Raw genomic sequence first — 13375 nt, 5'->3', positions numbered from 1 at the left:
GCGCCTTAGCGTTTTTCCTCCATAAAAACTCCTCCAAACACGAAACCACGTTTCAAGAAAACACACGACTGGCTGCGGTTGGCTTTGGCTATCGTTAGCTTTTCGCGCAGCCATAATGAAACAAGCGCATGTCATAAGCAATCATCAGAACAAAAAATAAATTTATTGTATCACATTAACAATTTTATGTTGCTTTTTGCTGGTATTTCAAGTAATGGTTTTTTAATGGTTTTAACTACTGATCGTCACTAGGTGGTTGGTTGCAACAGATCGGCACCGCGTGACTGCATCTTGCGCGCGCTTTTTTCGGTTCCAGCGCTTGAACTAAGCTCCTTTGTTTCTGCGCGGTCAATGTCATTGTGAGCGAGCAAGTGCTGCGTTACTACCGCGTTGTGTGCGACGAGTGAAGGCAAGTGGAGGCGCTCTTCGTTACTCCTGCAACACCTTGTTTCCAGGTGTGAGTAAACGTGGTCCCATAGTTTCAGTTTGGCCAATATGTTCGCGGTCTCGCATATCACACGTGCAGTATGGCCTCTGAAAGTTTAATGAGAGGAACTCTGTACGCCTTTCTTTTTTCTCAGCGCTGCCTTTGTGTACGCGGCTGAAGACGCAATTTATCTTGTTTATTTGCTGTCGGCGCTAAGGCTGTCCTGGCCGAGAAGTCTCTTTTTGAGTGAGTTGAGGTTACGCAGCAATGCAAAGAAAACGAAAGGCCATTGACGCGCTTTCGCGAACTCAGAGGCATCGTAGACTTGATGCCCTCATTCAGCCATTAGTTCGTGAGATCGACTTAGAAAGAACCATACGAGAACAGAGACCTTCTTGTGAAGCAGCACAACATAAGCCAGATGATCGCTCTGCTTTGGTTATTGAATTCGGCGCGAGCTCCTCAGGAGATCGTTCCAGCATGGACCGCGGAATGGAATGTGTAGACACACCACTAGGACAGAGTGTGGTCACTGCTCATGACGAATTGGAACCGCAACCGGGACGTTCAAAGGCTCTGGTACAGTCAAGTGACAGCGAGTTGAGCGCGCATGAGTACGATAGCCGATATTGTGTTCACGAAGAACCGTGTAGATCAAGTGTTGTAGCACCTAGTCGTAGCGGGAGTAGTGAGAGTGAGACTGAATGCCAGTTTTCTGAGCAGCGTGCCGATTCTGCAGAACAGATAGCTGATCTTTTGAGAAATTGGTCATGGGAGCACAATGTTACACAGGCAGGCCTTTCCTCACTTCTGAAAATATTAAAAACGCATGAATGCTTCGCGAGCTTGCCATCAGATGCGCGGACGCTACTGAGAACCCCACGTTTTGCCGAAGTTGAGACTTCAGGAAAAGGGTCATATGTCTACTTTGGTATTGTAAAGAGCCTTGAAGGCATGTTGGCAAAATATTCCAACTTGTCTCGGCTACCTAAAAGCATTGGTTTGATGTTCTATATTGATGGGCTTCCACTCAGCAAAAGCTCCCAGAGCCAGTTCTGGCCCATTCTTGCAAAGACTGATGACATTCCTGGCACTGGTGTGTTTTTGGTTGCATGCTACCATGGTAACCAAAAGCCTCCATCACTGTCTGATTTCCTGAGTCCTTTGATCAGTGAATTGCTGCAGCTCCTAGAGAGGAGACTGTGCATTGATGGTTTTTACTTCGCTATAGCTATTAAACGGTTTGTATGCGATGCACCTGCTCGTGCATTTGTTTTAGGCACAAAACTACATTCTGGTTACTATGGCTGTGGGAAGTGCCAACAGAAAGGAAAGTATGTTGAAGGTAGAGTTGTGTTTCCAGACACACATGCATCATTGCGAACAGATGTGAGCTTTGCTGACAAAGTGCAGGAGGAACATCATGTGACAGAAACACCACTTTCTGCACTTCCAATTGGCCTTGTATCTCATTTCCCACTCGACTACATGCACTTAGTTTGCCTGGGAGTCACAAAAAAATTGATACTGCTGTGGATGAGAGGCTCACTAGAATATCGTTTGCTTTCATCAGCAGTTGAAAGAATCACAAAACGGTTACTAGAGCTGGCAACCATTCACTGCAAAGAGTTTGCCCGGAAGCCACGCTCCCTGAGAGAAATTGATCGCTGGAAAGCGACCGAGCTGCGTTGTTTCCTGCTGTACTTTGGCCCGGCTGTTCTAAAGGGCATTCTACCCGAAAAATTGTACATTCATTTTCTACTTCTGTATGTGGGAATCGCCATACTTTCCAGTGATGCTATGTGCCAGGGCTATTGTGACTATGCCAAGGAGTTGCTCATCTGCTTTGCCTCATCATTTAAATCACTTTATGGTGAGCACAATGTCTCCTATTAATGTGCATTCCTTGGTTCATTTGGCTGATGATGTGGCCAAGTATGAAGCTCTCGACAACTTTAGTGCATTCCCTGCAGAGAATTTCATGCACCACCTGAAGAAGCTGATAAGACACTCACAGAAGCCACTAGAACAGCTTGCTAATCGCATTGCTGAAAGGACAGCTACTGGCACATTGTTCATGACCAAGGAGCCTACTTACCAGACAGTGCTGTATTCACAGATGCACTGCCGTGGCCCCTTGGCCAAAAACTGCTGTGGGCTTCAGTTCAGCATTGCAAAGTTTCCTCTCTTCACTTTGAGAACATCACCAGGAACAATGCTTGCACCATGAGAGATTCAACTGCAATCATGGTCCAAAATTTTTGCATTTGACTGCCATGGTCACAAGGTTGTAGTTGGCAGAAAATTGGAGATTCTTGGCGACTTCTTCACCACGCCATGCACATCTTCAAATCTTGGCATTTTTATTGTGAAGGAAACTTCTGGCCCCCTTCTTTCATTGCGGCTCTTTGATATTAAGTCAAAGTGCATCCTGCGGCCTCTTGAGTGCCTGGAGTCTCAGTATGCACTTTTTCCTCTTATCCATTTGACTCTTTCATCCACTCAGCATATATAATACCCTTGGCATTTTAGCAGCTCTGCTTCCTCATGCATCCATTCTTCATATACATCTTTCATATTTTAGTAGCTTTTCTTGCTCATAATCTACTTTGTGTGTTGGCTCATGCATCTGTCATGCATATATATCTTTGCATTTTAGCTACTCTGCTTGCTCACAATGTGCCATGTGTGTTGATAGGAAATGTATGCTGTTGTGAGGTTTGTCGAAGGCAACAGTGTCGCAGTGGTGCCTACCAATTGGCTTTTGGACAATGACACAAAATGTTCCTGGCCAACCTCAAGCACAAACATCCAAAAATTAGTGCGAATGCGGTCCCAGCTGGACTCTTCTGCAGATGTGTACAGCATCGAACTTCTTGAAAAAACAGGTATGCAATGTCTAGTGCTTTTTGAAAATCTTAGATTCTTTGTAGTGGTTTCAGCAAAAGTTAGCGCTGTGGCACACATACTTGCAGTGTACATTCCAGTTGTGCATATATGCATGTAATGAAGTTCCACTGATGCAGTGTCCTTCACAATGCAGAAAAGACATTTAAGAGGCAAAAAAATATGGAATGCCTGCAAAAAACATGGGAGTCTATGAGCTTTGCATTGGAAGCATACATGCACAGCATAATAGATAGGAAAATGCACCAAGGCTTATGCCAGCTTGGCTTCTTGTGTAGAGACGTGAAGAACCAAGACACCGATTTAGTTTGGGAACCAAAACTTTTATGTGACTCAACATCTTGCCCAGCATGTCAGTAATAGCTGCTAGCTTCCTTTCAATATGTAATTAGCTATAATTTATTGGTATTACAATAGCTTGTTAAGAGCGTCATGCCTAACAGTAGTCTGCACTTCACGGGGCACCCATTTTTCCAAGCATTTCACCCATAAAACCCAAGCACCAGGCGAGAGCAAGACTTGTAAATATTGTAAAGCCAGTGAGTAGGCAAGGGCAGTGGGTCAAACTTTGCACCTACCTCATGTGAATCAGATAGGCAGACCACTAAGCCATTGCTGTCTGATGCTATAGTAGAATAAATTGCTCGTAATTTATAGCAAAGTGTTTGTCAGTACACTACTTGATGAAGGAAATGAAATGCTTTTTTTTAGAAAAGTATGACAAAGCACGACAAAAACTGCGTAAAGCAGAAGATACAGACCATTTGGAAACGTCAACAGATCAAGGTATGTGCTTCTGTTTTCTTCATTCGGAGTAATTTTTTTTTCTCACTCTGAATGTCATTTTGATAGAAAAAGGGCGAGGCAAACAACGAAGATTCTTGCTGCTGTCCAGCTCATCTGATGATGACGAGACTGGAGCTCAGTGTTTTAACCTTCCGGAGCCACCTTTTCGTCTCCAAAGGTAATGGTTATTTTGTTCTACTGTAACAATGGCACCTATTATGGAAACTTTTCCAGGAGTCCACAGACGGGAGAAAGTGACAGCATGGGTAAGTTCGTAACACATCTATGAATGTTTGCCATATCTCTTAAAATAAATTAAAATCAAATTGTTGTTACATCACATTTATTGAAGCCGGAAGTTAAACAATACTGTCCAGTGTTCTGCTTACCCGTGATGGGACCAACGAAAAGAAGACAGGAAAACATGGAGGAGAAGTACACAGAACAATGCTGGACTAACAATCACCTGTTATAGTTAACAGCATGCAGCTTAAGTACTCATGAGATACCAGTACACGGATGAGTTCGATTCCATCCTTTCGTTTGTATTTGTTTCATAGATATTCTGGCTCTTCGCACAGTGCCCAAATTAGGCCCTGTAAGGCATTTCATTTGTCTTTGTGTATGAGCATATGCAACATGTACTCAGGACCAAGGAAAGCATTTTGCTGAAGTCTTTGTACCTACACTTTGCAGGGAGCCATTCTTACTCAGTACAGCATAGCCAGCCAAGCCAACCTGGTAAGATCTCATATGGCAACTCCGTGCTCCCTATTAGGGCAATGAGAGTATACACTGCAGAGATTTTTTTCTTCATCATTTAAATCATTTTGATGCCTTCGCATTTGTGTTTCTTTGATCCAGACTTGCCACGGGAGCTTGTGCAGAGTACCCTTGGTAAGCTATTGCCGGCATATTGGTTTGGAGAGCTGGTTCGCTGAAGCCTTAGCGCATTTGTTCTTATGCTTTGCAGAAAGCCACACTCGTTCACGGCTGCCACAATGTTCTGGTAAGATGCAACGTGTCAGCTCCCTGGTTCAGTGCAGAGGAATGTAGCATCGCCTGCGTGTCTTTTATCTCATTCATTCCTTTGAAGTGTTTGACGTCTTTCCATTTTTATTCTTTGATCCAGACTCACAAACGTCTTCATGGGCTGCCTCGGGTAAGTTCTTGCTGGCAAATTGGTCTGGAGAGCTGGTTCACTAAAGCCTTAGCGCATTTGTTCTTTTGCTTTTCAGAAAGCCACACTCGTTCACGGCTGCCACAATGTTCTGGTAAGATGAAACGTGTCAGCTCCCTGGTTCAGTGCAGAGGAAGATTAGCATTGCACGCGTGTCTTTTATCTCATTCATTCCTTTGAATTGTTTGACGTCTTTCCATTTTTATTCTTTGATCCAGACTCACTGCAAAGGTCTTCACGGGCTGCCTCGGGTAAGTTCTTGCTGGCAAATTGGTTTGGAGAGCTGGTTCGCTGAAGCCTTAGCACATTTGTTCTTTTGCTTTGCAGAAAGCCACACTCGTTCACGGCTGCCACAATGTTCTGGTAAGATGCGACGTGTCAGCTTGCTGGTTCAGTGCAGAGGAAGATTAGCATTGCACGCGTGTCTTTTATCTCATTCATTCTTTTGAACTGTTTGATGGCTTTCCGTTTTTATTCATTGATCCAGATTCATCCCAACTATCTCGGCGGACTACCTTGCTTGAAAATTGGTTGGAAGAGCTGGTTCACTCAAGCCTTGGTGCTTTTGTTCTTGTGCTTTTCAGGTCACGCTTGTTCATTGCAGTCACAGCGTTCTGGTAAGATGTGACATGCCAGCTGATTCATGGCAGGGGATTAATACTACTGCATGATTGTCCCGTCTCATTCTTCAATTTTCATTTCTTGATGTCTTCTTGCTTGTGCTTCTTTGGTGCAGATTCTTTGCGGGGCCTTGTGCAGAGTGGCCAGGGTAAGTTTTAGCTGGCATTTTAGTTCCTAGTGCATAAGTTCATTACCGGAGAGCTGGTTTGCTGAAGCCCTAGTGCAATATTCTTGTTCTCGGTAGGAAGACTCTCTCGCTTGCCACAAGACTGCAGCCAGCCAGGCCAATACTGTATGATGCAGTGTGCCAGCACCCTCTCTTATTACAGTGAAATGATGTCAACACCAGCATGTTTTTTTTTGTTTATCTCATTGAATTGTTACATTTATTCTTTCAATTTGTCTTGCATTCACAGTTTCACAACAGGGAGTGGCACAAAGTGCACGAGGTAAGCCTTGAGAGGAATGTTTAACAGTTCAGCCATGTGTCTGGAATGCATGTAGAGATCTGGTTCATTGTTACTCTACAATTTTCTTTTTAAGGAAGCTGTGCACATGAACTGATGGCTGGACCTCACTTTCTTGGTAATGCAATGCCTCAAATATTTGACCCCATTTAATTTAAATTCTTTGGAAAGAGACCAGTTTATTTTTCTTTCAAATGAAGCATCAAGAGACCCCTTAACCAATGTTTCATCCGAAGGAGGTAACATACGCATCCTAAGCACTGAATTTCTGCACTGCTTTAATCCGTATTTATTGCCTTGGTAAAAACAACTTGCATGATATATGTTTGTTCTATTTTATGCACAAGTCAGCATTCTAAAAATGGTGTAGAGTTTGTTTTAAACTGCATATTGTCTTATTGTACTGAGATGCTCACTTGCAATGCGAAAATTTGTATAGGTCCTGGTTGCATCAGAGTCACCGCAGGAAGTCAAATGTTACTTTTTAGCATGTGTCAATCTTTTCTGATATTGCATTATTTTCTTTGTTCAAATTAATAATAGAGTGCTTGCTTTCTGCCTGTTTCTTATACTTTCAGGATACGATCACGAAAGCTTGGCAGCCGTGATCAGAACTGAAATATCAAGTGAGGGCATTTCAATAGTGCATGTTCCCTGCTCTATTCAAGCAGTTCATTTAAGTGGCCTGTGTAAGATTTTTTTGCTAATAGTTGATAGTGTAACTGTAATGCTTTCACTTTAAGTAAATTCAATTTTCAGTTATTAGCAGTTTGATAGGTCTTGTTTAAAATGTTTAATATACTATGGATCTGCTGAAAAGCTCAAAAATGTCAGCGAGTTCCTCCTGGCAGTTTTCCTAATCACTTCAAGCAAGTTGCCTAATGGCTGTATAACTTTTTTTGGGCTGATTAGATTTTGATGTCAGTGAGGCAAAACTTACGTGATGAAAATAATAAATTTGGTTGATGTGAAAAAGTACAAATAGCTGTAGCTAGGTCATACTAGTGCATACAAAGCTTTCATCGAAGTTATTCTTGTAGTTGAGTAAAAAGAGATCGCAGCCTTAAAGTTTGGTATGTTTTAAATGTGTTTCAATTTTTCTTTTTCAGTGGCAACACGTACAATTCTAAAACAAATGGCATTTCTAAAAGCACAAAATGAGGTCATAATTTCATTATTTGGTCAGGGTGAGGTTGATGTTGAGGAGCCTGCACAGTACAGTTACCCTTTGATGACTGTAAATGATGTGGAGGAGGTGGAGAAGAGCCTGAAAAACTCTGAGGCAGCTCGCAAGCAACTGGTAAGCAGAGCATGGATTTTTTAATATTGCACAAGGTAATGCTTGGCTATTTTGCAACAGTGCAAGGTTCTCTCACACATCGGTGGCACCACTGTGCGCAATACTACAGCCAATATGCTGAAGCATCTTCTCCATGACTCGGTGGGTGCTAACTACAGTTTATACGGACAGAAGGGAAAGAAGGCTTTAGTGAGCATGGTGCTCTTCAAGGTTATTGTTGGTGAGTGATTAAATCTGCACTTTACAGTTGAGAGCAATTAGGAGCATTTGTCTTCAGTGTAGCTTTAGGTAGTGGTATTGAATTTTGCTCCTTTTTGTTGTCCTTTAACTATACAATCAGCCAGTGGGTATTGTTTTAGTTGGTGCTTCAGAGCCATGCAGAGCTGCTTGTAGTCCCTGTTATTGTGTCGTATAGTTGGTAACGACTGTTGAGCTGGCATAAAAATAGCACAACACTTCCTGAGAGGAACAGATCAAAGGTCAATAGCTGCAAGGGCACTTAATGCGAGTCAAGAACAGAAAGTCGGTCTCAGCCATGCTCAGTTTAAAGAGAGTGTCTATCTGAAACATGAGTCATTATACTAAACATAGAAATTGGCATGCACTACCATGATTTGTTAAGACATCCTTGGTCGCATCTCGTGTAGCGGATAGTGATAAGGCAGTATGCAGCAGGCAACAAACAGAACACAAGTGCCAGAAAAACTCTGGCAAGGGCACATTACATTTTAGCTTTGTGCACAAATATTTATAAAAGGCTCCTTGTAGGATATGTTTATCTGCGCAGTTGAGTTATTTACCTCGCCAGCTGCTCATAGTAAAGAACATATTATTTAACGGATATTAAGCGAGTTTTTACTGTTCACTTTCGGTGGTATAATGCATTTTTAAGGATGGAAGCCCTACTTTCTTGTAACCTGATTTAGTAAAAAAAATATCAGCAGGGTAACTAATCTAGGCTAAAGTATGCCAATTACTTCTGCAATATCTGACTACTGCAGAGTTAAAATGAATAGATGAGGAGCACTTGTTAATCATTTCTACGGATTCTTCTTTTCACAGACAGGTTTCATCACTACAGATGCAAGAAGAGTATAGTAGGACCAGCTAATATTCCTTTTGTCTGTCACTTGTGCAGTGAGGGTGAACAGTGGGCTTAGGCATACATACGGAAAAGCACAGCAAAGCTGAGAAAACCAGAATGGGCAATTCATGACAGCTGCATGCAATCTATATTTTGCCTGGCGAAAGCTGTGGGGTTAGTATGTAACGAGAGTAATCTGCCTGTATGATTAGTTTTTCATGTTTGTTTTGCCTTTCTTAAGGCAATATGAAGATATGTTACAGCTTATAATGTGACGTACCTATTGTAGAGTCTGTCCGGAAAAATCCCAACACGCATTCAGCATCAGACATGGATGTGCGTTCCGCAGTTATGGCTTGGCTCAAAAACTGCCAGGCACGTTTGAACACCACAACGAAGAGGTAACTGCTTCAGTGTATCATAATTTATTGATCATCTGTCCGTTTCATGGGGATTTGTCATGGCCAGGCTGCATTTAAAAGTGTTCGGGATAAACCTGTTCACAATATTATGCACTGCTCAAAGTCGGGGATATCTAGATAACTTATTATTTGTAATTACTGCAATCCCACAAGAAATTTTTCTAGGGTGGGCACAGGAATACAAGGAGAAAAAAAAAATAGAAGTACAGGTGTCAAATGTTCAGACAATAATCAGAAGTAACAATAATAAACAACCACTCATTGGCAGTAAAAAAATAAAATAATAATATAAAGAAACATACAGCTTCAACCAGTCAGTATCAAATGCGGTTTAAACCAAATGGAAAAATATAACGTAATACAGCAACGAAGTAGTTATTAGCAAAACTTAAACTTCTAGTCAGTGATGCCAGAGATTGCTGTAAAATTTTGTCATTATTAAGCCAATTCCACTCTTTTACTGCGCTTGGAAAAAAGAAATATTTAAAGCAATTACATGGGTAAAAAGGGGTAATGAACCAAACATGGCTCATGTGCATGTTCATTGAAAAAATAGGCATTTATTGTCCTAGTGGGATTTTAAATTTCTAAATGGAAAAAAACTGAATGTAGCGTACCACAGAGCACATAATTAACTGCCCTTTGCTACTGCATAAGAACTGGGTTAATACTGTTCTTGGCAATTTAAGCAATTTTCAAAAAAATTCCCAGACAAATTGGTGACTTCCGATAGCTCTGCGTCACATCCAGTTGTGTGCTGTACTACATTCCGATGAAGTAGAACAAAAGGCAGGTTTGCTTCTTTAAATATGTTTCTTTTTTGTTTTGATATAGTGAGAGTTTATTGAAGAGAATTAAAACGTGTCCTGGTTTTGTTCATTTCAGTTATTGCTGACTTAAACAAAAGAAATATCTAAAAAAATTGCTCAGTGTAAAATGAAAATGAAATAAAAAGAATATTACATCCAGTGTAGTCGTTTCAGCCATTTAAACAGGATGTCAGCAAAGCAAGATGCTTGTCTCGAGTTCCAGTTAACAGCAGAAGGCAGTTTGTGTGTTTATGATTAGCTATAGTCAAGACCTGGTATTTTCGATGTTCTGCCCCCCCCCCCCCTATGTAATGCCCCTTCCAGGGGTCTTTAAGGGTCAATAAATAAATGATGATGATGAACCTGGCTACCTGTGGTGCTTGGTGCTTTGTAGCATCTGCCTGTGGGCTGTGCATACTAAATATCGCTTTGTTGAAATGCGTGCAAGTTTCCTTCCTAGGGACACAATAACAAGAAAAGTTTTTCACGTTCCACAAAAAAAAAATCGTGTCAGTCTAGTTTGGAATTTAGTAAGTGGTGTTCATTTGGGCTTTTTCAAAGATTATTCTTATTTGCTTTAGGACTTCCAGTTTCCAAGTGGATGAGTAGGTGCCCGACAAGGATGTACTGCAAGGCAGCAGTGTCATCGTCTGCACAAGTAGTGCAATTGCAATTCTTCTTACTCCAACTTATACTCAACAGTTGCAGCTGAGCTTCACTTTCGTTTACATCAGGTAAACCAACTTGCGCATTAATTAGCTCTGTTATTACTGCACATTCATTTTATATGTATGCAGGCATCTTGGTGACAGTTATGTCCTGCTGAAGGCCAGAGCAGAGAATGGCAGTCACGGTCATTATTTCTCTGGTAAGCTGGTTCAAATGCATGTCATTTTTATTTATTCACACTCTTCCGCATCTAGGCAGGCATCGGGTTGTATTGTCGGCTCTGTGCCTTCATTTCCTTGAGGCTAATAGTGGCCTGCACCATTGTGCTGCTGTAATGAGGAGAGTTGCCTGCTAATTCTAATGAGCATTTTATTACGATCCAGCAGTGAATGTGCAAAACGATAGCTTTTTTTGCCACTTTGATATTTGCTGTGTGTAAATATTTTTTTTTGAGTGGCCTAGTGGCTGTTAGAGTGCTTTTATAAGCATACAGTATGCATATACTTGCTAAAACTATTTTTCTGCTCTCTCAACAACAGATGGTTTTCCATGTGGTGTTTTAAGGTCTTTTAAAATAGTGCTTGTCGGCTTCGTTTATTCTGTAATAGTGCTTTTTTGCTGTCATAAAACTTGGTTGTGTAGTCAGCGGTCTTCGTACTGAAGTGAGAATAAAAACATTTCTGTAAGTAATTTATGATGCTGTGTTTTACATGTTACTGAAAGGGATTGGCAGTTTGAACTTTAATGCCATCGGCTTGAGGACCATGGCGCATTACTCTCATTATTCTTAAAAGTTCTGCTTGAGATTGTTTTGGAAAGAGTAGAAGAAAAATAATTGGGCCTTTTAACTGGTACTAGCCTTAGATACCATATATTGAAAGGGCATTGTAGAAAATGGGCTGATGGTAGAGATATAACAGAAGCAAGCTTCATGTTCTTCAAGACAGACAAAGGCCAAGGGAGTACGCATAGATCAATCTGCCTTTTTCACAAGATGTGGCACCCTCTGGAAAGTGGCAAAAATTTGTCTGCTAGTGGTTGAGAACAAACGCACGTTGGAGAAGCCGAGATCTGGTTCCACCAGGCGCCAACTGCACCTGAGTGGCATGAGTGTGCTTGACAGCTGTCGCCTACGCCTGTCACAAACATGAACTGTTCGTGTGCGATAGGAGCCAGTGGTTCATTTTCAACCAGTGGGAGCTGGAGGACAGGGGCGCATGCACAGATCGGCCTTGTGAAAAAGGCAGATTCCATCAGGGAATTTATGCCTTAGCTTTTTGTTCCACCTGTTTGGGTTGCACCTCGTTACTGTGAGACTGTTGTCTATGACTATATTGTGCACATTTTTTTAATGCAGGTATTCCGATTCTTCCAAGGCAGTGCCTGCTTAGGACCATGCAGTGCAAGCCTCCAGTGCAAGTCTGTTGCATCGTGGACTGCTGGGGTGCCCAAGATGCGAGAATCTCACATTAAGTGGGAGTCTGCATCTATTGTGTTCAAGCTTGCTAATTCTGAATCAGTGCTTTTAATTAAAAGTCTAGAACTTCTTCTTCTTGCCTAGTCTTTTAGGCAATAAAATCTTTGTTCACAAAAGTTAATGCGATGTGATAGCCTTCTTACCATCAGTCACACATAGAGCAATGGCTCCACTGGTTGTACAGGTCAAGTCATTAATTTGCCATGTATTGGTTAGTTTTCAGTTACTTTGCATGTCTACATAAGTTGTGACTAAAGCTGTTCTGTCTTTGCCAGGAGCCCTTGTGACAACACTATTTTTCAGGATAGCCTATTCAAAGGCTCTTATGCAAAATGATTTTAATTGGGATTTTTTACAAGTGCCGATATTTTACAGCCACCCAAATCATTAACTAGCTAGCGTGATGGCCATTTTTCTGCGCTCCTGCATGTTACAAAACAGTCAACCTGCGAAGAGATTAAGAGTAATCAGAGGCTCACCAAGCCCTTGCCTAATCTTGACCTATCCACAAGTTTGATTCATGCAAAGGCGCAGCTACTGCAAGAAAAATAGCCATCGTGCACGCTAGTTAGAGATGTGGGTGGCTGTACGCGTGACTAAATTTGTCATATATGCCTGAATGGCCAATATAGTCAGGATCAAACCTTGCTTGGTTGCAGGAATGCACCAAATGGTGTATGTATAACAAAAAAACGAATTCTAGGGCAGGGCTTGAAATGTTCTTGCAAGATGTTGTTTAACCAACTTTTAGCGTCACGTTAGCACAGCTGCAGGAAGGCTTCAGGCTTTCCACAGCTTGATAACATCTACAACTAGACGTCTACAAGACTTGGGCGTGGTCCTGCTGAGAGGTTTATTAGACCTCACCTAGTTCTTTTTGCGTTACATGGGCAGAAGCCTTGTGTTTGGCGCTCTTTGGCCTCGGATGCTCTTGCGCAAAAAAAACCACAGCCACCCTCACCACCATCATCATTTCTTTCTGCAATAGTCACTCGGTGGCTGTGCTGTGAATGCGCCACTGCCATCGAATTCATTGGCAGATTTTTTGTACCGAAGGCTGGTACATGTATCTGAACCTCCGTGACACCTAGCTGTTCTCTGCGATATATATTTATCAGCATTCGATCAGTGCCTCGCACAACCCCTTTCTAGTCGGCACGTTTCGCCCATTTTCCGCTGTGTTGACGATTACCTATTTATACTGCACTTGACTCTAGAGGATATCT

General features: G+C 41.9%; 2 long non-coding RNA genes across 2 annotated transcripts; both read left to right on the top strand.

Annotated features, from left to right (window-relative positions):
* The first annotated feature begins 5354 nt into the window (after window positions 1-5354).
* On the top strand, window positions 5355-5663 carry LOC144101630 (uncharacterized). Its single transcript, XR_013308020.1, has 3 exons — window positions 5355-5394; window positions 5519-5551; window positions 5628-5663. It is a non-coding gene; the product is annotated as an uncharacterized LOC144101630 (long non-coding RNA).
* Window positions 5664-7858: 2195 nt separating this feature from the next.
* On the top strand, window positions 7859-12132 carry LOC144100465 (uncharacterized). The gene is made up of 5 exons (XR_013307665.1): window positions 7859-7908; window positions 9062-9173; window positions 10585-10737; window positions 10801-10871; window positions 12030-12132. It is a non-coding gene; the product is annotated as an uncharacterized LOC144100465 (long non-coding RNA).
* Window positions 12133-13375: the final 1243 nt, after the last annotated feature.

The sequence above is a fragment of the Amblyomma americanum genome, chromosome 8 (genome assembly GCF_052857255.1).
Source record: "Amblyomma americanum isolate KBUSLIRL-KWMA chromosome 8, ASM5285725v1, whole genome shotgun sequence".
Lineage (NCBI taxonomy): Eukaryota > Metazoa > Arthropoda > Arachnida > Ixodida > Ixodidae > Amblyomma > Amblyomma americanum.
Note: the sequence above shows the minus strand (reverse complement) of the source record. Positions and strands in the feature narration are given on the sequence as shown.